The sequence below is a fragment of the Periplaneta americana genome, chromosome 17, assembly GCF_040183065.1.
Source record: "Periplaneta americana isolate PAMFEO1 chromosome 17, P.americana_PAMFEO1_priV1, whole genome shotgun sequence".
NCBI classification, from domain to species: domain Eukaryota; kingdom Metazoa; phylum Arthropoda; class Insecta; order Blattodea; family Blattidae; genus Periplaneta; species Periplaneta americana.
In genome coordinates this window covers 121,748,302-121,770,721 of record NC_091133.1, presented here as the reverse complement: position 1 = coordinate 121,770,721, position 22,420 = coordinate 121,748,302, and the positions used below count along the sequence as shown (strand labels likewise).

Genomic DNA, 22,420 nt, shown 5'->3' with positions numbered 1-22,420 from the left:
GCCCACGCTTATCGGTGGTGTACGTGGACAACCCTGATTGACAACCGTTCGTTCCGTTGGTTCCTTGTCACGGCTGGCCCTGCACATAACAAACAGGTACGCATGTCGAGTCCGGCAGCGCTAGTGTAGTTTTTACGATATCATAAAGTCAGAGCACCAGAAACAGCATAGCACGTTGTGTTAGTGGCGTCCCATGCAGGACAATCGGAATACAACAGCGATCCGAGTTTCTACACACTTTCAACGAATCCTCAGAGCATTTGTCCCCTCTCTCTTTCCACCAAGCCAAGTTCACACGCGAACGACTAGTTCTCTAACATTGATTCCGCCAGATAAATATACTAAGATCACGACAAAAAAAAAATAGGTATCATTTTAGGCTTATCGTGCTTTCATAACGTCACAGTCAGATGTAAATAAAATTTGTAATTTATTTAACGTTCCTTTTGAAAATTGAAAGAATCATCCTTCATTCAAATTATAATGTTGAATAAAAATAAAATTTTTAATAAAAAAAAGCCGCCCTAAATAAGGGTTCGAATAGATCGGCCTACTAATCAATTCATAAAGAATAATCATTAAAATTAATTGTGTGACAATTTGAAAGGAAAAAGAAAACATTAAGATAAATGATGCAAAAACATAGGAAATCATTTACAATAAAAGTTTGTTGGGTACAAATGATTACTAATTATAGCTAATGATGATTTTAACACATGAGATCCTATTGGTGTCAATCGTTGCATCAGAAATTTTAAATTGTTTAAGTTGATTTAAAGTTTCTCGTGGGATCGTGCCACGGGCACCGAACATGAGCTCAGAAACTGTCCACTGTGTGATGTGGTATTATACTTTGAATTGTTATTCTTAATTTTAAGGGTTTATATTTTAGATGTATTTAGAGCCATATGACATATTTTATTTATCTAAAATCTATGTAGTAACATGTCTGAAGGTACGTATAGCTATTAGAACTGCAAATTAGGTGTAACTTTTCCTCTTTATTAAGTAGTTCCTGCCCAGCGATGCTTTCAAAACGTTTAGTTAATAATTATCTAAAATAAATCGCGTTGATAACTGGTAAATATCTATACTCTGGACGGTATTCAAACCCAAGACCGTGGCGGTCACCAGAGTAGCTCTGAGATAGTGGTGGTCTTCACCGAGGCTGCCTGGGTTTGCATCTCAGTTCTGTTGATTACCTAGTTCAGTCTTTCCCGTGGGTTTTCTCTTTTTTTTTCCACTTGACTTAAATTGATTTATTTCTATTAAAATCAGGAAACTACAAAGTTACGTATTAAATATAATAGAAATAAAATACATTTTTAAAAACTATGATATATATCGAACAAGAATGAACATGTCAAATATTTAAACAAAACATATTTTATAAAGGATTTTAAATAAGGGTGCAAATAGCCATAGTAGCTGACGCGCTCTTTTTAAACCCCACTAACTAACTAAACAAAAATATAAATTAAAGAATTTACTCCCGTATGAGCAAACGCTCGTGGTCGGGAGTTCAAAACTGCACTGTAGATTAGCAGAAAGAGGGAGAAGACAAAACAAACAATTAATATAACCAATAAAATAGAACAGATTACAAAAACAAGAGTCTATATGATAAAAAGCAATCACATTCGAATTATGTGAATAGAAAGAGAAAAATTGAGACGATGTCAGGTGAAGTTCCTGGGTATCTCAGTCGGTAGAGCGTTGGTGCGCTAAGCCAAAGGTCCTGGAATCGATACCCTACCCCGGAACAATATTTCCCTCGAATTTATTCAAATCTGCTTCACAAGAAGCTTTACCTGAAAGCTAGATTTGCACAATTGAAAAAGTTTATAACGAATATTCACAAGTACAGTACGACTATATGGGTGCTATTCATAGACATTTCGCTAGCCTGCGCTACGAGCGTGCTAAACAGGATTCATATCATATCATATCATATCATATCATATCATATCATATCATATCATATCATATCATATCATATATCATATCATAGCATCATCATATATCATATCATATATCATATCATATATCATATCATATCATATCATATCACATATCATATCATATATCATATCATATCATCATATATCATATCATATCATATCATATATCATATCATATCACCATCATATCATATATCATATCATATCATATATCATATCATATCCTCATCATATCATATCGTATATCGCTAACACTGGTTTATGAATACGAAAAACATTAGTTCGCTGATCATCCACCGAAAGCCCGCGCTAAGAATGTCTATGAATAGGGCCCTATAAGACTAATACTTAGCAATTCATTATCTAATCCTATATTAAGTTCCCTTAATAATTTCTTTAATTTTGAGTTTAAATTTAATCTCACTTATGTTAGCTAAAACAGAATACAGTACTGAGAAATCAATTTGTTGTATAGTTTTAAGCCATAGTTGAAGCAGTGTTTCATACCAGCAACCGTTGAACTTTTAGTTTCTGTGAAATGAAATATGTTTCTTCTCGTATTATAATTATGCCGATATGTGTTGAAAATTTTCTCGTTCTTATGAAAGAAAGTTAATACTGTATATTCATATATCTGCTCCAATTTGAAAACGTTAAAATCCGAGTGAAGAAGTTTAGTAGGGTAATCAATAGACTTTTGCAGACAAATTTTGATTACTCTCTTTTGTAGTAAATCCAGCGGCTTTCTTATGGATTTAGAAACACTGCCCCAACCGACAATGCCATAACGTAATACAGATTGCGCCAAGGATAAATAAATGAATCTTAAAATATAAGAACGAAGTATAGGAATTGAGGCTATCAATTGCGAAACTCGCCTTATCAAAAAAAAAAAAAAGAAAGTTACATATGGGATGTTGTACTTCTTGAAGCTCTGATATAGTCGGTTTGTGCAAATCTTGTCTAATTCCTCTTCCATAGAGCTCAGAAAACTACCATCAAATGCAAAACTGTCCATATCCATAACGGTTTTACCTGTTTTCTGACAAATCACTTTACCTTGATAAGGCGAGTTTTGCATTAGATAGCCTCAATTGTAAGGCGAATGTCAGGTAATCGAGGCAAATCGTCTATCTATACTAATAATAAATCTGTAGCCAAAATGTTTCTGGTAATTTTCGATTTTCCAAAAATAATTGGTCCTAACATATATAATTAACCATCCTGAAACCGAAAATCGCTTTTTTGAAATTTTTGTTTGTATGTCTGTCTGTCTGTATGTTTGTTACCTTTTCACGCGATAATGGCTGAACCGATTTCGATGAAAATTGGAATATAAATTAAGTTCGTTGTAACTTAGATTATAGGCTATATGGCATTCAAAATACGTTATTTAAAACGGGGGTTATAAGGGGGCCTGAATGAAATAAATCGAAATATCTCGCTTATTATTGATTTTTGTGAAATATGTTACATAGCAAACGTTTCTTTGAAACAGATTTATGATAAGTTTTATTCTTTGAAAAATTTTGATAGGACTGATATTTAATGAGATAAATGAGTTTTAAAATTAAAATAACTGCCATCTAAGGCGGTATATTGAAATAAAAAACAAATGACTTCGTCTATAAGGGGCCTTGGACACAACAATCGAAAGCTATGAAACATAGCCTACAGACAATGTTTCTGTGTTTGTATGAAGCTAAATTAACCGATTTGTATAAATAATAATTATTTCATCATTGGAAAGTGTAGTTTTTCTGGATGGACATAATGCTATAATGTTATTACAGTAACTTGTGAGTGAATCGAGGACAGGTAAGATTAAAATAGCTTCTTATGCACAGAAAACTTGATAGGTTATTCTGTATATTCATTTCCTGTATTTCTTATAATAATGTTTATGAACATATTCATTTTTATCTCATAGAATTAACGAACAACGAGAGTGTATTGATTTAGTATGCAGTAATAGTACGTTAGCTTAGCAATGCATTATTTTATAATTCAAATTTTAACTATTCTCAATTGAGTCGTGTTAAAATACATAAAATACATATGCAATAAATGCAATGCAATAAAATTGGGTAATGAGCCAAGCAGATTATGTTGCGCTGTTGTAAAAGTTGTTCCTCCTGAGATTCAAGAGCTCCCACAACAAATTAAAAACTTTCTAATTCGAGTACATCCGTTATCAACACACTTTTTCATAATATAATATAATATAAACATAATAATAAATCTGTAGCCAAAATGTTTCTGTTAATTTTCACTTTTCCAAAAATAATTGGTAATAAGAATTAAGAAACATGTTAAAGGAATTGTCATTGCACCAAATGAGTGGTCTCTGGATCAAAATGATCGCATTTTAATATTTTAAATACAATTTAAATTAAGTAACATATTAAACGATTTATCCTTCTATCAAACACGAATGTTCCCTGAATCAAATGTCCTATTCTAATTATGTAATTACTTTATATTTATTTCTAACGGGTGCAGCGGAGAGCACGGGTACGGCTAGTATTAAAATATGATCTTACTTACTTAGGCCTACAAATAGCTTTTAAGGAACACGAAGGTTCATTGCCGCCCTCACATAAGCCCGCCATTGGTCCCTATCTTAAGCAAGATTAATCCAGTCTCTATCACCATATCCCACCTCCCTCAAATCCATTTTAATATTATCCTCCCATCTACGTCTCGGCCTCCCCAGAGGTCTTTTTCCCTCCGGTCTCCCAACTAACACTCTATATGCATTCCTGGATTCGCCCATACGTGCTTTAAAATATGATCTATTTATCATTAATTTCGCCTACGCTAAAATAAACCTATCAGTTGATACAGTGCCGTTAAATAACAAAATAGATCGTGGCTTCTACGTAAAAGTAAAACAGCGCCTCGTGCCTTTGCATACATCGCGTCCGACGTAATTGGAAATGATCCCAACGGTAGAGCATTCATTCTCACTTACATAGATTTATCTGACGTCGTACGCGAGAGCCGAATTAAAACTGGAGTTATGATACCCTCTTTATTAATAGAATGAAGCTTGCGGACACCACGCAAGAGCCAGGACACGTTTGTACCTCGCTTTGGCTGTTTTTACCTCCTTCCACAAGAGAATAAGGCTGGCGGACTGTAAAATGGACTTGTAAAGAATTTGACTCGCTTTTCGAAGTAGAGGTGGGGGGGAACCATAACGTCCTTCAAGTTACCCTCAGCCTGACACGTCTTAACTTCCCCAGCGGGGGCTCCTGCCCAACTACGTCTTCCACCCTCTGTCTCCTTTGTTCAGACTCTTGTTGACCCTATCCGTGGAAAAGTTTAAAATGTAATTAACATATACTAGAAATCAACAATAGAACGTAAAATATTCCTTGCACACCCCTATTAACCGAATTCCACTTTTAAGGGTATTTTAGAAATGACAATAGCTTACCTGCCCTTGAATGTGAATTTTTGCAACGGACACAATTTAACTCCCTATTTTTCCCGTGTATTCCCTTCTAAGTTGATTTACAACGCCGTGGTAAAAATAACAGGTCGGTTTATGGGAGTGTAGTGAGACAAAAGTTGGGGTTCCTAAGATTGGTTAATGGATTAGAGAATTATGTGCATTCACTTGTTGATTTATGGGCTGTATGCACTCCTAAAATTTAAGAAATGTGCTCCATATGTTACATTATCAAAGAATGAACACAAACTGATGTTATTGACTACTTTTTAGGTGATAAATAATTGAAGCTTATAATAATGATTTATTTTAGCTGGCAGAGTTAAGGCCGTAAGGCCTTCTCTTCCACTCAACCACCAAAAAGTGTATATACATATGCATGAACTTACAAAGAATCCAACAATTTGATTTAGATGAGAGTTACATGTATACAAAAGTTATTTACAAATTAAACAACAAAATACTATGAACTATTAATTAAACACTGAAATAAACTGTGTAGCAGAATTAAACTAAAATACATAGAATGTTAATATATTTCAAATAATATTAGATAATAGAAAGAGATTATTACGAGACAATTAAAATACAGCACAATCAGGATGATGTCTAAAGAAAAAAGTAACAATGTAGTCAGTGATAGTTTAAATCAGTATGATTGGAGTGAAATGCTAATAAGGTTATCTTTTAAGCTGTTCTTAAAGGTGTTTATTGTCTTGCAGCCCCTAATGCTTTGTGACAAGGAATTCCATTGACGCGAGGTGGATATTGTAAAAGATGATGAATAACAAGATGTTCTATGAAGAGGTATACTTAGCGTGCCACAGATAAGTGATCTGGTATTTACGTCGTGGTTAGAGTATAGATAAGAGAAACGAGACGAAAGGTAATTTGGTGTTGAAGTGTGCAGAATTCGAAAGAGTAAAGACAAAGAGTGTAAAGTTCTACGTTCTTTAAGTCGGAGCCACGAGAGACTTGCGAAGGACGGTGATATGTGATCATACCGTCGGATGTTGCACACGTATCTGACGCACATATTCTGAGCTCGCTGTAACTTGACTGACAATTCAGAACTTAGGTCACTTAACAAAACGTCACAATAATCGAAGTGCGGCGTTACTAGGGTTTGCACTAGGGTAAGTTTTAGTTGCTGGGGCAAGAAGTTTCTCAAGCGACTCAAACAGTGAATGGAGGAACAGATTTTTTTTATCGTTTCTTTAACTTGAAAATTCCAACTTAGATTATTATCAAAAAAGAAGCCAAGATTTTTTACGACAGATGAATAAGGGATTAGCGTGTTGTTAAGGTGTTCCGAAACTATTCGTTCAAAATAATACAGGAGGTAGGGAACATCAAAACAAATATATTTTGCAATGGTACATATGGTCCCTGAAGGCAATTTCTGAGCCCAGAGACGATTTACACAGAAGGTAGTTTAGCATGCTAATTACATCAGTGGTATTCACAGGAACTGCTCGAATGCGCGACAATTAGCGTGTATGCACGCAGTACATCGTCGGACCATTGATTGTCGTGTCCGCTCGAAGATAACTGGCATGTCCGCAATGGCATCAGCAGCGACAGTAATTCTAGCGACGAGGTCTTCTTCTGTTTCCACAACGGTTTCATACACCAGCTGCTTCATATGCCCCCAGAGGAAGAAATCCAACATGAGGTCAGGTGACCTGGGTGGCCAGGCCACGGGGCCACCTCGGCCGATCCATCGATTCCCAAAGGTGGCTCTCAGATGATTCCTCACAGCAATGCTGAAATGCATGTCAGCCATTTCAGCATGAGTAAACCGCTCCATGTGCACTACTGTTGTCACAAGCCGTTAATGATTGCAACTGAATCGGTATGTTTCCATGCAGACCTCAGAGCCAACCAACTGTACACAGAGCAGTTTTGAATGTCAGTACACATTCCCAGTCAGCACCACCGTCACAACAGCTTACGTCAGCACCACTAATATAATGTTCCATAACATTACAAGTTGACTTCAGAGACCATATATTCCTTATCGAAATATATTTGTTTTCATGTTCTCTACCTTCTGTATTAATTTGAACGAATAGTTTCGGAACACTCTGTATACAGGTTAAGCAGAGTAAAAAAAGAAGACAGAAAAGGAAAATCCACTGTAAGGCGTTCTTCGAAAGGAACGTGAAGTAGGAAGACCTATTTTGCAGGATTACAGCTCTAAAAAGATTGTCCCTGAGTAAGAGGGCTTTATGCTAAGTTTTCTGACAGTTTTCAGGACAATTTCACAAATCATCATCTATGATTATAATCTCATCATTGTGGGTAAGGACTACAACTTTCCACATGCCTCCGTCTCAAGACAGGAATTGTACTCACTTCTAGAGCAAGACTAAAAGTATATTAATCCATCTTAAATGTCATATGCGACCACTTGTTTTTAAAGTCTGGCTCCAGTGTTCACAAAATAATTAGCAGATATTGGTGGCTTGTAACAAAGACTTGCCTTGGGAGTTCTGCAGCCTGGTGGGCAGATACCGCCCGCTCCCCGTCTGTCAAACGTTGATTGATTACTTCGCGATAAAAATAATAGGCAACTGAACGACCAGTTATTCGATTCTTTAATGTGACGTCACGCTGTACAATCTCTGACTCATGAAATCGTCTTAATGGGGCTCAAATATATTATGTTGCAGCTTTCGGCGTTGCGTTGGATTTTGTGGAGCGAGGCTGTCTATTCTGCACATATTCATTCCAGGGAGGAAAAGTGGAATTTAACCTTTACTATAGGAATTATTTATTTTTTTAAGGGGAGAGGATGGTATATTTTGGTGAAAAATTAGTAAATTAAAAAAAAAAAATCTTTAAAATGCTCTGTGATATGTGTGGAATGCATAGCATAACATTTTGTGGGTATTGGGCCCTCATCGGATGTTGAGACGTCATTTTTAAACATCCCGCGCTATGGATTTTTAAATCACACGCCCGCTTTTATCGGTGTCCAGTAACTTCACTTTTTTTGCTACATTGCCAGACAAAAATGGATATAATTTCTGAACTATTAAAGATACATGCATGAAATTTAGAACACACATTCTTTAGACTATTAGGAAACTTTTCTCTGTAACAGAATTTTGTTAATTGATTTCATTTTAAAAATACGTCCGTTTGTTTGCAAGAAAGGAAATCAGAAAATTGTTATTGAATTTTAATTGTTTATTTTAGGGACTAATATCAAAATTCTGTTACAGGCAGTTTGTAGAACATGCTTTTGCAAATACATTGCAAAAAACTGTTTGAATCTATCTTTAAAAAGGGTTTAGATATATCGGTTTCAGTACAATCCTGCATAGGGTATATTTTTTTTCGAATTTGGGCCCCCAAATAATTTTTTTTCAAAATAGTTTTATTTGGTTGAGTTGCCACAGCTATGAGCGCTCTACATACAAAAAATTAATATTTTACACCAAATAGAAAAAAAAAAGTAAAAAAAAATACCATCCTCTCCCCTTAAAGTGTTGGTTTTGCGTATGTGAATCAGTAGCAGTGGTGATATACAGCTTAGACACAAAATATGACCGCTCTCCTGTAGCGTGAATTTAAGTCCAGTTCGGGCAGCGCCTGGTTCACACGACTATGGAAAGGATGTTTATTTTGCACCTAATTAACGCCTTGAATATATTTTCGTTATAGATTATTGATAACACTTGACCTAGGCTATAAACAGGCAGAAAAAGCAAGAAACAAGCAAAACAAGGGAAAAGCAGAGCGGAGTCGTGCATAACAAATTGCTTCACGTGTACACCTCTCTCACAGGAATCAACCGAAGTTTTCTATATCCACATTTCAGTTGCTTCTAGTCGTTTTCTCTTCACTTCGTCGTAATGTCCATGTTCCTCCCCATATAATGCCATACTCCACACAATGCATTTTACTATAAAAATAGTCTCTTCCTTAATTCTTCTTCCAGAGGTCTGTACAAGATGTTGCTTTTTCTGTTAAAAACTATACGGAACATAAAGCATAGGTTACGCATTCCATTTGATCAGTGTTGTGGTAGAAGCGTAACCTGGGCCATGAGCGAATAAATCAAGTTTTTTTAACTAACGGATGCATTACGGATGGCATCGACGCGACTCCCATAAGAGACAGTGTTTTAATTTTCGTTATAATTTTTCTCGAGAGCTACGCAGAAAAATGCTCCACGTTAAAAGCGTTGCAAGATACCTTACCGCTTGCATCTTGTAGGTTTAGAGATATCCAACGTTTTGGAGGCACGCATAGACCCCATCATCAGGGAAAAGACAATCTGTTAGACCGGTTACTAACAACTCTCCAGAACCCACTTCGCGAAATCATAAGCAGACGTTCCACTACTGTGGAGCGGTAATTGAAGACACTGTTCTGACATCTTCCTCGCGGTGTGTGTCGTGGGTGACGTCCAGTTATACAGATACCGGCAAGCAGGCGTGTCCTGCATGAGTTACAGCCGTCTGAGCAAGTATTTGTAAACGATCGTTTGCACATGGTGTCGCGTGAGAAATTATGTTATGGCAACACCGCACCGGGGAGTAAATGGTCACGGGAGAAATGGCTTCCACTGACGATTGGCAAAAAAATAAAAGACTTCAGAATGCCAGAACACGGAGGAATAACCAATCCTCACAGACCCCTCACCAGTTCCGACCAGCTCCCACTTTTTAGACTTAAATCTGTGTTGGACCCAATGAAAGGCAACAAGACGTCAATCCAGTCGGAACTGAATGCATTTATCTATTGTTTGTGGAAAACTGTTAATAAACGAGGCGGATAATGACGTGTTAGCGATAGTGGTAGGCAGTAATACTATAAACAACGTTCTTTTATCTATTTATATAGCCTATACTCACTTTAACTCCTGGGTCATATTGCAACTTTCTGTAGTTTATTGTTGGGAATGCTTGTTGTTTGTACGGTGTCTATTATTGCGTGGTAACAGGAGTCAAATCCGGAACTCGCCCGTATTTAACTGAAAATTAGTTACATTCAGTCTAGGAAAACCACGGAGAAACCCTCGATTAGGTTGGTCCGCATCGGGTATTGAATCCGGAACCTCCCGAATGCAGATCTAGTGCGTTATCATTGAGCCATCTCACTCGATTAAACAACAGCGTTACTTACTTACTTACTGACTTACTTACTGACTTTTAAGGAACCCGAAGGTTCATTGCCGCCCTCACATAAGCCCGCCATTGATCCCTATCCTGAGCAAGATTAATCCAGTCTTTATCATCATATCCCACCTCCCTCAAATCAATTTTAATATTATTTCCCATCTACGTCCCGGCCTCCCCAAAGGTCTTTTTTCCCTCCGGTCTCCCAACTAACACTCTATATATGCATTTCTGGATTCGCCCATACGTGCTACATGCCCTTCCCATCTCAAACGTCTGGATTTAATGTTCCTAATTATGTCAGGTGAATAATACAAAGCGTGCAGTTCTGTGTTGTGTAACTTTCTCCATTCTCCTGTAACTTCATCCCTCTTAAAAATGTTAAATGTTATGTTTTATTTAACGACGCTCGCAACTGCAGAGGTTATATCAGCGTCGCCGAATGTGCCGGAATTTTGTCTCGCAGGAGTTATTTTACATGCCAGTAAATCTACTGACATGAGCCTGTCGCATTTAAGCACACTTAAATGCCATCGACCTGGCCCGGGATCGAACCCGCAACCTTGGGCATAGAAGGCCAGCGCTGTACCAACTCGCCAACCAGATCGACCTTCATCCCTCTTAGCCCCAAATATTTTCTTAAGCACCTTATTCTCAAACACCCTTAACCTATGTTCCTCTCTCAAAGTGAGAGTCCAAGTTTCACAACCATAAAGAACAACCGGTAATATAACTGTTTTATAAATTCTAACTTTCAAATTTTTTGACAGCAGATTGGATGACAAAAGCTTCTCAATCGAATTTATTTTTTATTTTATTGGGTTATTTTACGACGCTGTATCAACATCTAGGTTATTTAGCGTCTGAATGATGTGAAGGTGATAATGCCGGTGAAATGAGTCCGGGGTCCAACACCGAAAGTTACCCAGCATTTGTTCGTATTGGGTTGAGGGAAAACCCCGGAAAAAACCTCAACCAGGTAACTTGCCCCGACCGGGATTCGAACCCGGGCCACCTGGTTTCGCAGCCAGACGCGCTGACCGTTACTCCACAGGTGTGGACCTCACTCGAATAATAACAGGCATATCCCATATTTATTCTACGTTTAATTTCCTCCTGAGTGTCACTTTGTGACCTGGTAGAGTGTAAGAGAAGGCCCTATGGCCTTAACTCTGCCAGTATAAATAAAGCATTATTATTATTATTATTATTATTATTATTATTATTATTATTATTATTATTATTATTATTTATATTTGTTACTGTTGCTCCAAGATATTTGAATTTTTCCACCTCTTCGAAAGATAAATCTCTATTTTTTTTTACATTTCCATTTCATAGAAAATTCTGGTCACGAGACATAATCATTATACTTTGTCTTTTCGGGGTTAACTTCCAAATCTATCGCTTTACTTGCTTCAAGTAAAATAAATATTGTTAATTAAGGAAAATGCATGCATTGAGTTAACATTTGAAATAATGGCTAATAGTTTTTATTATTGAACGTAAGACAGTTTTTGGTCCGTGGATTGAAAGAAAGCACCGCGGCATGATCTAGTGGCGCCAGGTGTTAGGGAAGCACTTCACTCACGAGGATGATACATGGACTGAACTGTATTTCAGCCATGAGTGGTGGTGATTCATTCAGTTTCCCGATAAGCCTGGACATGTGGTTAAACTCCACAGCTTCATCGGCTCGTATAGTCTTAGATTGATGGCGCAGAGCATGAAGAAGCGCATTTTAAATGGAGGACGGACGATAATATACGAGTATTAAATCGTTACACTTATGATACACATTTATTTTATTTTTATTAATAAATTATAACAAGCATGAACTTGAATTTCATCACCTCCGTCTGGCCGTGTCTCGGCCAATGTGATTCTGTTACGCTCGTTCAAGTTGGCGTAAGAGCGAGGTGAGTCGAAGCGTAAACCGGGGCCGTGCTAGCCGTAAATCACGAGTCCGATAAATGACTCTTCGTTCTCTACTTGCACTCCCGGCGTCTTTTCTCTTCTTGCCCGACAATATCTATCCTTTTGAGCTTCTTCCTCAGATACATGGCGCTTGCTAATCGTCACTTTGTACTCACAGTTGTTGCATTACACAGGATGCATCAGTATATAAAGTGTGTTCCATCAATCAACACTAAATTCTTGAATCAATGTGCCTTTATACTGTCTCAACGCTTTATAATACAAGGGAGGATCGGAAAGTAACGTACATTTTATTTAATAGGTACGAAGCAATGCACAAGAAAAACTACAAGTTTCATCTATTTTTCGACACGTGAACCAAGACTGCAGAAAAGTATATTCTATTATCCATGTGATAAAAAGGGTAAATGTTCATCTTCCCTCTTGCTTAAAAAAAGTCCCTTGTGCAGACGGTTTTATTTCCCTTTTTTGACTATGCCGACATTTTACTGACTGACCTTTCCAGCGACAACAAAACGAAACTTCAACGTGCTCATAATTTGTGTGTGCGTTTTGTAAGCAATGTTCGTAAATATGATCATATTACCCCATCCCTGGAAGCAATAGGTTGGCTTAAACTAGATAAGAAAAGAAATTTACATTCACTTCTCCTTCTCTTCGAAATCTTGAACTCTTCTATTCCTTCGTACCTGTCGTCTCGCTTCACTTACCTTTCTTCCTACCACAATCTGAACACACGCTCTCGCCATGAAACAATACTAACAATACCATCCCATCGCACCTCCTCATACTCATCTTCTTTCACAATAGCCCTGCCAAGACTCTGGAATTCGTTACCTGCTAGCATCAGGGACTGTCGAAATAAAATTGAATCCAAACGAAAACTTACTAGGCACTTGGTCAGTAATTGAAACTCGTTCAGACATGGTTACTTGTAAATAGTTCTCTTAATCTGTCACAAAATATCTCAATATATGGTAATTTCATCACTATAGAATTTTGTTATTCTAGGTTTAATTTGTAATTCAGTAAATACAAAAATATTCTTTGTTCTTAACTTTATGATAAAATGTCTAGCTTTCATTAATCAGGTAATCTTGTCGTACTTTAACTTTATTGTAATTGTAAATTGTAAATTTAATGTTAATTGTAATTTTATTCTTCATATTATAGTTGTAATACCCTGGTAGATGGGCAGGGAAGGCCTCATGGCCTTATCTCTACCAGGTTAAATAAATAAATACTAAATAATAAATACTAATACTAGGACTCTTGACGTATTACTTCCATCATGACACAAATTTGAGTATATCTTGTTCATTAGAACTCCGTTTCCTGGAAATATAGCCATCTACGCATGATCGATTTCATTTCTTCATTGGTCCCAAGATATGAAAGTCGGACGGTGCGAGATCTGGACTGTAGGGTGAATGATTGAGCATCTCCGAGCCAAATTTATCAATTTTTTTTTTAACGAACAGGATTCGTAGTATATGGATGAGCATTGTCGTGAAGACACCTGACATTTGTGGCGTTTCTGGTAGGGCGTTTATCTCGAAGAGCACTGCTCAAATTTGTCAGTATTTGGGCTGGTCTTCTCACGTAGATGATGCTACAAAACGCGCTGTCTTTACTCAGTAGTTACCTCTCATTCTGCCAGGGTGACACCTGATCCAGCCATTGCTGTCTGTAGCGCGGTATTCAAAGTATCTGCCAACTTTGAACGTCCGGACCAAAGTAATATGTTTTAAAACAATTGTTGTGCGTTACTTTCAAATTCTCCCTCTCAAATCATTCGAAGATTTGTGAACTTACTTCACTCTTTATTAACAAAAAGTGGAAAATTCTGCTTCAAGCAATTTACAAGATTAATATCACTTTACACAAAAAAATTTTTGAATAAAATGTATTATTGTACAAAATAAAGAAAAGGTTCCGTCACGGAAGTTACAAGATTAATTTTGAATAACCTATGCATAAAAATTATAGTTGAAACACAAGGAGCACCTATAGTGAGCCACGGAAATGGGTACTTAAGCCGTTTTATCACAAATATGGCTCACGGGAAAATACTTACTTACGGCTTTTAGAGAACCCGGAGGTTCATTGCAGCCCTCACATAAGCCCACCATCGGTCCCTATCTTAAGCAAGATTAATCCAGTCCCTACCATCATATCCCAACTCCATCAAATCCATTTTAATATTATCCTGTCATCTACGTCTCGGTGTCCCCAAAGGTCTTCTTCCCTCCGGCCTCCCAACTAACACTCTATAAGCATTTCTGAATTCGTCCATACATGCTACAAGCCTTGCCCAAGTCAAACGTCTGAATTTAATGTTCCTATTTATATCAGGTGAAAAATACAATGCATAAAATTTTGCGTTGTGTAACTTTCTCCGTTCTCCTGTAACTTCATCCCTTTTAGCCCCAAATATTTTCCTAAATACCTTATTCTCAAATACCCCTAACCTCTGTTCCTCTCTCAAAGTGAGAGTCCAAGTTTCACAACCATAAAGAACAACCGGTAATAGGCTTATAACTGTTTTATAAATTCTAAATTTCATCTTTTTTGAGAGCAGACTGGATGTCAAAATTTTCTCAACCGAATAATATTTATTCAGCCGTTCAATTTTCTCCCGAGTGTCATTTATATTTGTTACTGTTGCTCCAAGATATTTCAATTTTCCACCTCTTCAATGGAAAAATACTAATTTTTACTATAAACGGTAGTATTCCTAAAATGAAAAAAAAAAAAAAAAAAAAAAAAAAAACAAATTATTCCGAAACTCGTGCAATGTAAAATTACACTTATTTTCTATAGCTTGTATAAGAAAGCTACGAAGTTCGCATACCGTTCTGAATGTGTAATTTTATAATTTGTCATAGCACAAATTGAATTCCTTAAACTTCATATTCTGCACTTAGCTATTACGCAACAAATATCGTTCTAATTTCTTCAACTTTCTCATAGATTCGTCATTGCCTAGACTCGTTTCCTGAGATATAGTTCATGAATCGAAGTAACTTTCAAATCTTGAGTGGGGCGCCCAATTGTTGTCTGTAGCATGGAGATAACTGTGCTAGTTGTGATATTTTTTGTACTGTATGTACCTACTTCCTCGCAGAACTATATGAAAGTTATATATTGAATCTTTGATACGTCACGTTTGTGATAGAATGAATCAACAGAGGCAAAGATTACTTTGTTCAGTCCTTGAAACTGACCATTTTTATCGGACTATATACGGTGATTTTATTGGCCAGTTGGTTCTAATAAAATAATGTCTATCAATCATCCTTAATCTGGAACTTGTCAACTGATATTTACTGATCTGTCAGAATAAGAGTCAACAATCTGTGCTCTTCCTGTGTGCGATTACCTGTTTTTTATCTTGTTGGCTTGGTTTACACGAATTTGAATAAGAGCTCTTCAGGGAAATACATGTCATGCTGCTGTTGCTACTTGAAGAATGTCTTGGGTGTATCTACTCGAGTGTACAGATCATTTCAACTGTTCCTGTCGATAAGTAATCAATAGCTTATTGTTATCAACCCTTACAGAAAATGTATATATATAGCTTGTTATTAATTCAGAAGCATGTGTCACTTTGGAGAGAGAATGATTTATTGCTTGCGGAACTAAAATTGAACAACTGCGAAGGCACTCCCGGTTATTTAGTAGAAATCTTGTCTTTTGTTTCTCAGCCCTAGCAACGAGATGTATTTACCAATCTTGTCTTTTGTTTCTCATCTCTAACAAGATGTTATTTACCGAAACCACAGAAATCTTGTCTTTTGTTTCTCGGCCCTAGCAACGAGATGTATTTACCAATCTTGTATTTTGTTTCTCATCTCTAACAAGATGTTATTTACCGAAACCACAGAAATCTTGTCTTTTGTTTCTCAACCCTAGCAACGAGATGTATTTACCAATCTTGTATTTTGTTTCTCATCTCTAACAAGGTGTTATTTACCGAAACCACAGAAATTTTGTCTTTTGTTTCTCATCCGTAGCAATGAGATGTTATTTACCGAAGCTACAGAAATCTTGTCTTTTATTTTTCATCCCTAGAATCGAGATACTTACCGAAGCCACAGAAATCTTGTCTTTGTTTCTTGTCCCTAGCAACGAGATATTATTTATCGAAGCCACAGAAATCTTGTCTTTTGTTTCTCATTCCTACCGATGCCACAAATTAACATAAAGAAGTTTGGCTCTTTTAGATAGCATATGGCACGACGATAATTATTTTATCGAATTATAGTGTTATTGCACCCATTTTGTGTAGGTACATGACTTCCAGTTTTAATATAAAAAGAAGGCAGAAATGAAAATACTAATCAAGAAACTAGATAGACAAGGTTGTCCATTATCATGTGATATTTTTAACATGTATATTGATGCAGCGATGACTAAATAGCAAAAGAATCCTCTCAAAACACATTACAAATCGCGTTCAGATTTTAAACTCTATAATGTTTAGGGATTATCAAGTAACATTTGTCAATTCAGAGGATGAGTTGCAGATAGTAACTCAAAAGTTATGCCACATTACTGCAGATTAAAATCTAGAAATCTGAGTTAAAACACAAGTTATGGCATTTTTAAGAAAGTATTCCAAAAGATAAAAAATAATTAATAACACAATTATAGAACAAGTTAGCCATTTTAATTATCTGGGCTGTAGTAAAACGTACGATAAAGAAAAAATTTACAAAATAAATTTAATAAATTTCAGTGTGGTACAATAAAACTGTTACTGACAAGAAAGACTAGAAAGAATACAGAACTTACATAAAATTATGGCATTCCCTATGCTGATGTACTAATTTGAAAACTGGGCATTGAATATATCAGATAAGTAGAAGGAAAATTGACACAGTCGAAATTAGATTTATAATGTTAGTTGAAAAAATAAGTAAAAAAATATAAAAAGAAGAACTGATGGAGTCATATTTTAAGACTGGATCTCAGACGTCTGACGGAACAAAGATTTTACTTACAAACTCACTGGACGACGAGACGTCGGACGCCTCAAAGAAGAAAGGAAGATGAACTTGTGTGATTGGAACGGATCTTTGGTCTACCATGCTGTTCATTATGATGATGATGATGATGATGATGATGATGATGATGATGATGATGATGGAATTGAAAGCTGAAGGCAGTGCTACAGTATTTATACCACAAATGAAGATATGATGTAAATGTGCATGCAATACGAACCAATCAACTTAAGGGAACCAGGTAGTGATTAGGGGTCAAAAATCCGATTTTTTATTTTGTGTTTTAAAATAAATTATAAAACTGGTCTTTAAAACAATATAAATATTGTGGAGGGTATTTCTGCAGACAAGCCTTTTAAATGACCTCTTTAAATTTGGCGGTGCATGTAATTCATACATTCTTTTTTTTATACAGTTTTCCATAAGTTGACATGTTCAAACTTAAGTGCATTTTTCTCTGAAATTACTGAATCAATTTACATGAAATTTTTACAGTGTTTTCTGCAGCCTGTGTTCTACATTGTAGACCTACGGTTTTAAGAATTTCACACACATAACACGAGAAAAAATGTATATGCATTGAAAAAATTGTAAAAAATTTTAAACAAAATTCAATATTTTTTTCTGTTTCACTAGGGGTGAAATATTTAACTAAATTTTGCTTTGGAATTGTCAATGCACAATACTGGATAACTTAAAAAAAATACAAGGTATATGAGTGAAGATAGTAGCAAGTAATGTGCACCTGAAGAATGAGGTACACCTAACAAAATTGGAAAACAGGTTATCAGTTAGGGCCTTTCTTTTGCACTTGGATACGAAACTAATTAGTTGTCTTTTATACCACTGAATTCAGAATGATTGACTGCATAAACCTGGAAATTTTTATTCCTTTCTGAGCACTAGAAGCCTAGAAATATTCAACTAAACTTTTGTATTGAAATTTTTTAATCGCACAGTATCACTACCCAGTTCCCTTAATAATATTTCAATTAGCATAAAGGACTTGAACTACTTGAAGTTTAATTTGAAATTAATGTAGGCCTTACTGCAAGCATTTGATTAGAAATTATAAATACATTTAACATTATAAACTTGGAATTAATGGATATCGTATTACAGTATTCTGACTTGTACATTGATTTAATTTTTAAAATCATTAGATAGAATACATCAGCGAATATATTACTTACTCTGAAATATATTTTCTTGAAAGGGATACAGAATGTCAACTATGACACTTAACAAAGAATTAGGAGATGAGAAAGTACGTACATTGTCAGTTATTGAATTGTGAACGATCGCATTCAGAAATCTGCATACAAAGGTACCTTTTCTTTCCACTTGAACACACAAGTCTCTCCATATGTTCCCCTTTCACAGAGCATCTTTAGTGATGTAACAATAGATTCACTCCCTGCTGCAAATAGGGTAATTGCTTATAACCGGGTCACTGAATGCCTATCGTAATAAAATGTAATTGTAAATTATAATATTGTCCGTCGTTTCAAATGGAAATGGCATTTTGTTCGTGGCAATATCCGTAATAGAGGTGCATACCCTTTTAGAGGAAAGGTTAAAAAAAAAGTAAGTAGTAAGTATATTCTATTATTATCAAGGTCAAATTGACTCAATTATATCGACTTTAGCAAAGCGTTTGATGTTGTACCTCACAATATTTTGATAAATAAATTTAAAAACTTTGGTCTCTCGTCTAACTACGTGAGCTTGTTTCAAAACCATTTAACTAATAGACAATGTTGTGTTCGTCTAGGAGATTCTCTCTCGGACTCATTTAATTGTTTATGTGGAGTTTCCCAAGGATCTACATTGGGCCCTCTATTATTTTTATTATTTATTGATGACATATGTAAAAGAATAAGATCAAACTACCTGTTATTTGCTGATGATCTCAAAATCTTTCGCTTAATAAATAGTTCTGCCGATTGCCAAACTCTTCAAAATGATATTAACTCTATCGAACTTTGGTCTGACAATAATGGAATGAAAATTAATGAAACAAAAACTTTTGTCATTTCGTATCACGAAAAACTACTTCCATAAAATTTAATTATTCTCTTAATAACGTCTGTATTATTAGGAAAAATTCGATTAAAGATCTTGGTGTATTACTCCATTCTAAATTATACTTTCACGATCATGTTCAATATATTTATAATCATTCAATAAGAATGCTTGGTCTAATAAGGTCTATAACCTATTCTTTTTCTACTCCAGAGTCTCTATTAATTCTATACTTTACTTTGGTTCGATCTAAACTTGAATATGCATCTGTAGCCTGGAATTCCATTACTTCAACTGATTCGGTTAAATTGGAAAATATTCAAAGAAAATTTATTTCCTTGTGTGCTTTTCGATTTATACCCAATTCCTCTGACTTTAACTATGAGATTACCTGTAAATATTTTAACTGTTGTAGCCTTTATTCTAGACGTCAAAATCTTGATTATCAATTTTTTTTTGCAAAGTTATCAAGGGTGATATTGATAGTGAGTGTATCATAAACAATATCAGCCTTCGTATTCCTACAAAAGGTTTAAGATTTCAAAAAAAATTTTATAACAGAAATTCAAAATCACTTTCTCCAATCTGTAGATGCATAAAACATGCCAATTCGCATGGGCACAATTTAGATCCTTTTAAGGTTTAGTTTCGTTTTGAGTATTAGTATTTACTGTTCTTGTTCTCAATTTTATTTATGTATGTTTTTGTTTATTTAAGATATTATTTATTTGTTTTTGCACCTTTGTATCTTCTGTTTGTGTATTGTGCTGAACTATAATTGGCCTCTGGCTGTTGTTCAGCACACACCTATTAATAATAAATAAATAAATAAATATATATATAAATAAATAAATATATATATATAAATAAAATAAATAAATTATTATTATTACTACTACTACTACTACTCTACTACTACTACTTCTACTACTACTACTACTGCTACTACTACTACTATACTACTACTACTGCTACTACTCCTACTGCTACTACTACTACTACTATACTACTACTACTATTGCTACTACTGCTACTACTATTGCTACTACTACTACTACTACTACTACTACTACTACTACTATACTACTACTACTGCTACTGCTACTACTACTACTATACTACTACTACTGCTACTACTCCTACTGCTACTACTACTACTTCTATACTACTACTACTATTGCTACTACTGCTACTACTATTGCTACTACTACTACTACTACTGCTACTACTACTGCTACTACTACTGCTACTACTACTGCTACTACTACTACTACTACTCCTACTACTACTACTGCTACTACTCCTACTGCTACTACTACTACTGCTACTACTACTACTACTCCTACTACTACTACTGCTACTACTCCTACTGCTACTACTACTACTGCTACTACTACTACTACTCCTACTACTACTACTACTGCTACTACTACTACTACTACTACTACTACTCCTACTACTACTACTGCTACTACTCCTACTGCTACTACTACTACTGCTACTGCTGCTGCTGCTGCTGCTGCTACTACTACTACTACTACTACTACTACTACTACTACTACTACTACTACTACTATTAAGCTTTATAAATAAAGGAAGTTCTTTGCTGTTGGTACGACATGATGACAACTAATTATCTACAGAAATATCTTTCAAATTATTAAATTTTAAAATGTAGGCTAAATGTAAAATATTTTGTGGCAGACCTACATATCACCGTTAAACAAGAAAGTGCAAGTAATTTGGTTTCTCAATCGGAACGACCATAAATAAATAAACTGACAGGCTATTTTATGAGTTGCTGTGATCGATATGGACGCAAGCAGTCATTACAGGTTATTACGAACCAAATAACTGAATCGATTTTATGAATGAGCCTATTATATCGTCCGTCTCTGTATTCTAGGAGGAAATAAGCAATAAATACATGTTCTGGTGCAAAAATCCATTATAATGCATATTTTACCTACTAAATAACATTTGTATAACACTTCCTGCAGTATATGACGGCGTGAAATACAGGAGACGCTTGTATTCTTGAAATCTTACAGGCAATGACGCGTTAATATGAAGTTGTACAAGCGATAAACTACACTGTATGGTATGAGATAGATGGTTAAAGGACAGATTACGGAAGATACAGAGAATATATGGTGATGAAACCTGTTCACTTCCAACTATTCCTTTAAGCCAGCGGTGTCACGAAATCCTATGATTTTGAAGATATTCGCTTCCCCTCGTGCTCTGCCTTGAAAGACTGCATGCAGGCCAAACTGTGAAGCCTGGTTCACAATAAACCGGGAACGAGAACCAGAATGAAAACGAGAAGCAGAGGACGTGAATATGACAATTTTTGATTCACAATAAACCGAGAACGTAGACGACTATGCATATCGATATGCATGTCAATAACGATATGTAAAGTCGATATTACGCATTCTGATGTTATTTGTCTATAATTGACCAATGACGTTCTCTCATGAGTACAAGGCAGCCAACATAAACACAAGTTAACGAACTTCGAAATTTCAACTGAAACATTTCATTAGGTACGGTACTATAAATATGCCCATGCATCTTTATTATCACAACCTATTTTAAGTCTACCATAACGTAAAATAATTAGAGAAGAAACATTTGTAATAGAACAAAAATGAACACAACAGTAGTTATTGAATTGAAGCATGAGTATGTAGTGTGTAATACAACCAATACAGTAATAAAATATGATTCACTTCCGATCGGTGTTCAAAGACGCAGGTATTGAAAGCCACGTATTCTCATCTTTATACGAGGCGCGCCGCTTATCGCAAACGTGAGGACTTTCCTCAACACTCAAAATTAGAATCTCATCAAATAAAACTTGCTCCATGATGCACAGCACAGAACAAAATAATG

The 22,420-nt window shown here is 35.6% G+C and overlaps 1 protein-coding gene across 9 annotated transcripts in view; it reads left to right on the top strand.

The window, feature by feature from the left end:
* The window catches only part of hth (Meis homeobox homothorax), a 1,486,930-nt gene that overhangs the window by 397,588 nt on the left and 1,066,922 nt on the right, over positions 1–22,420 (top strand). The window lies entirely within an intron of this gene.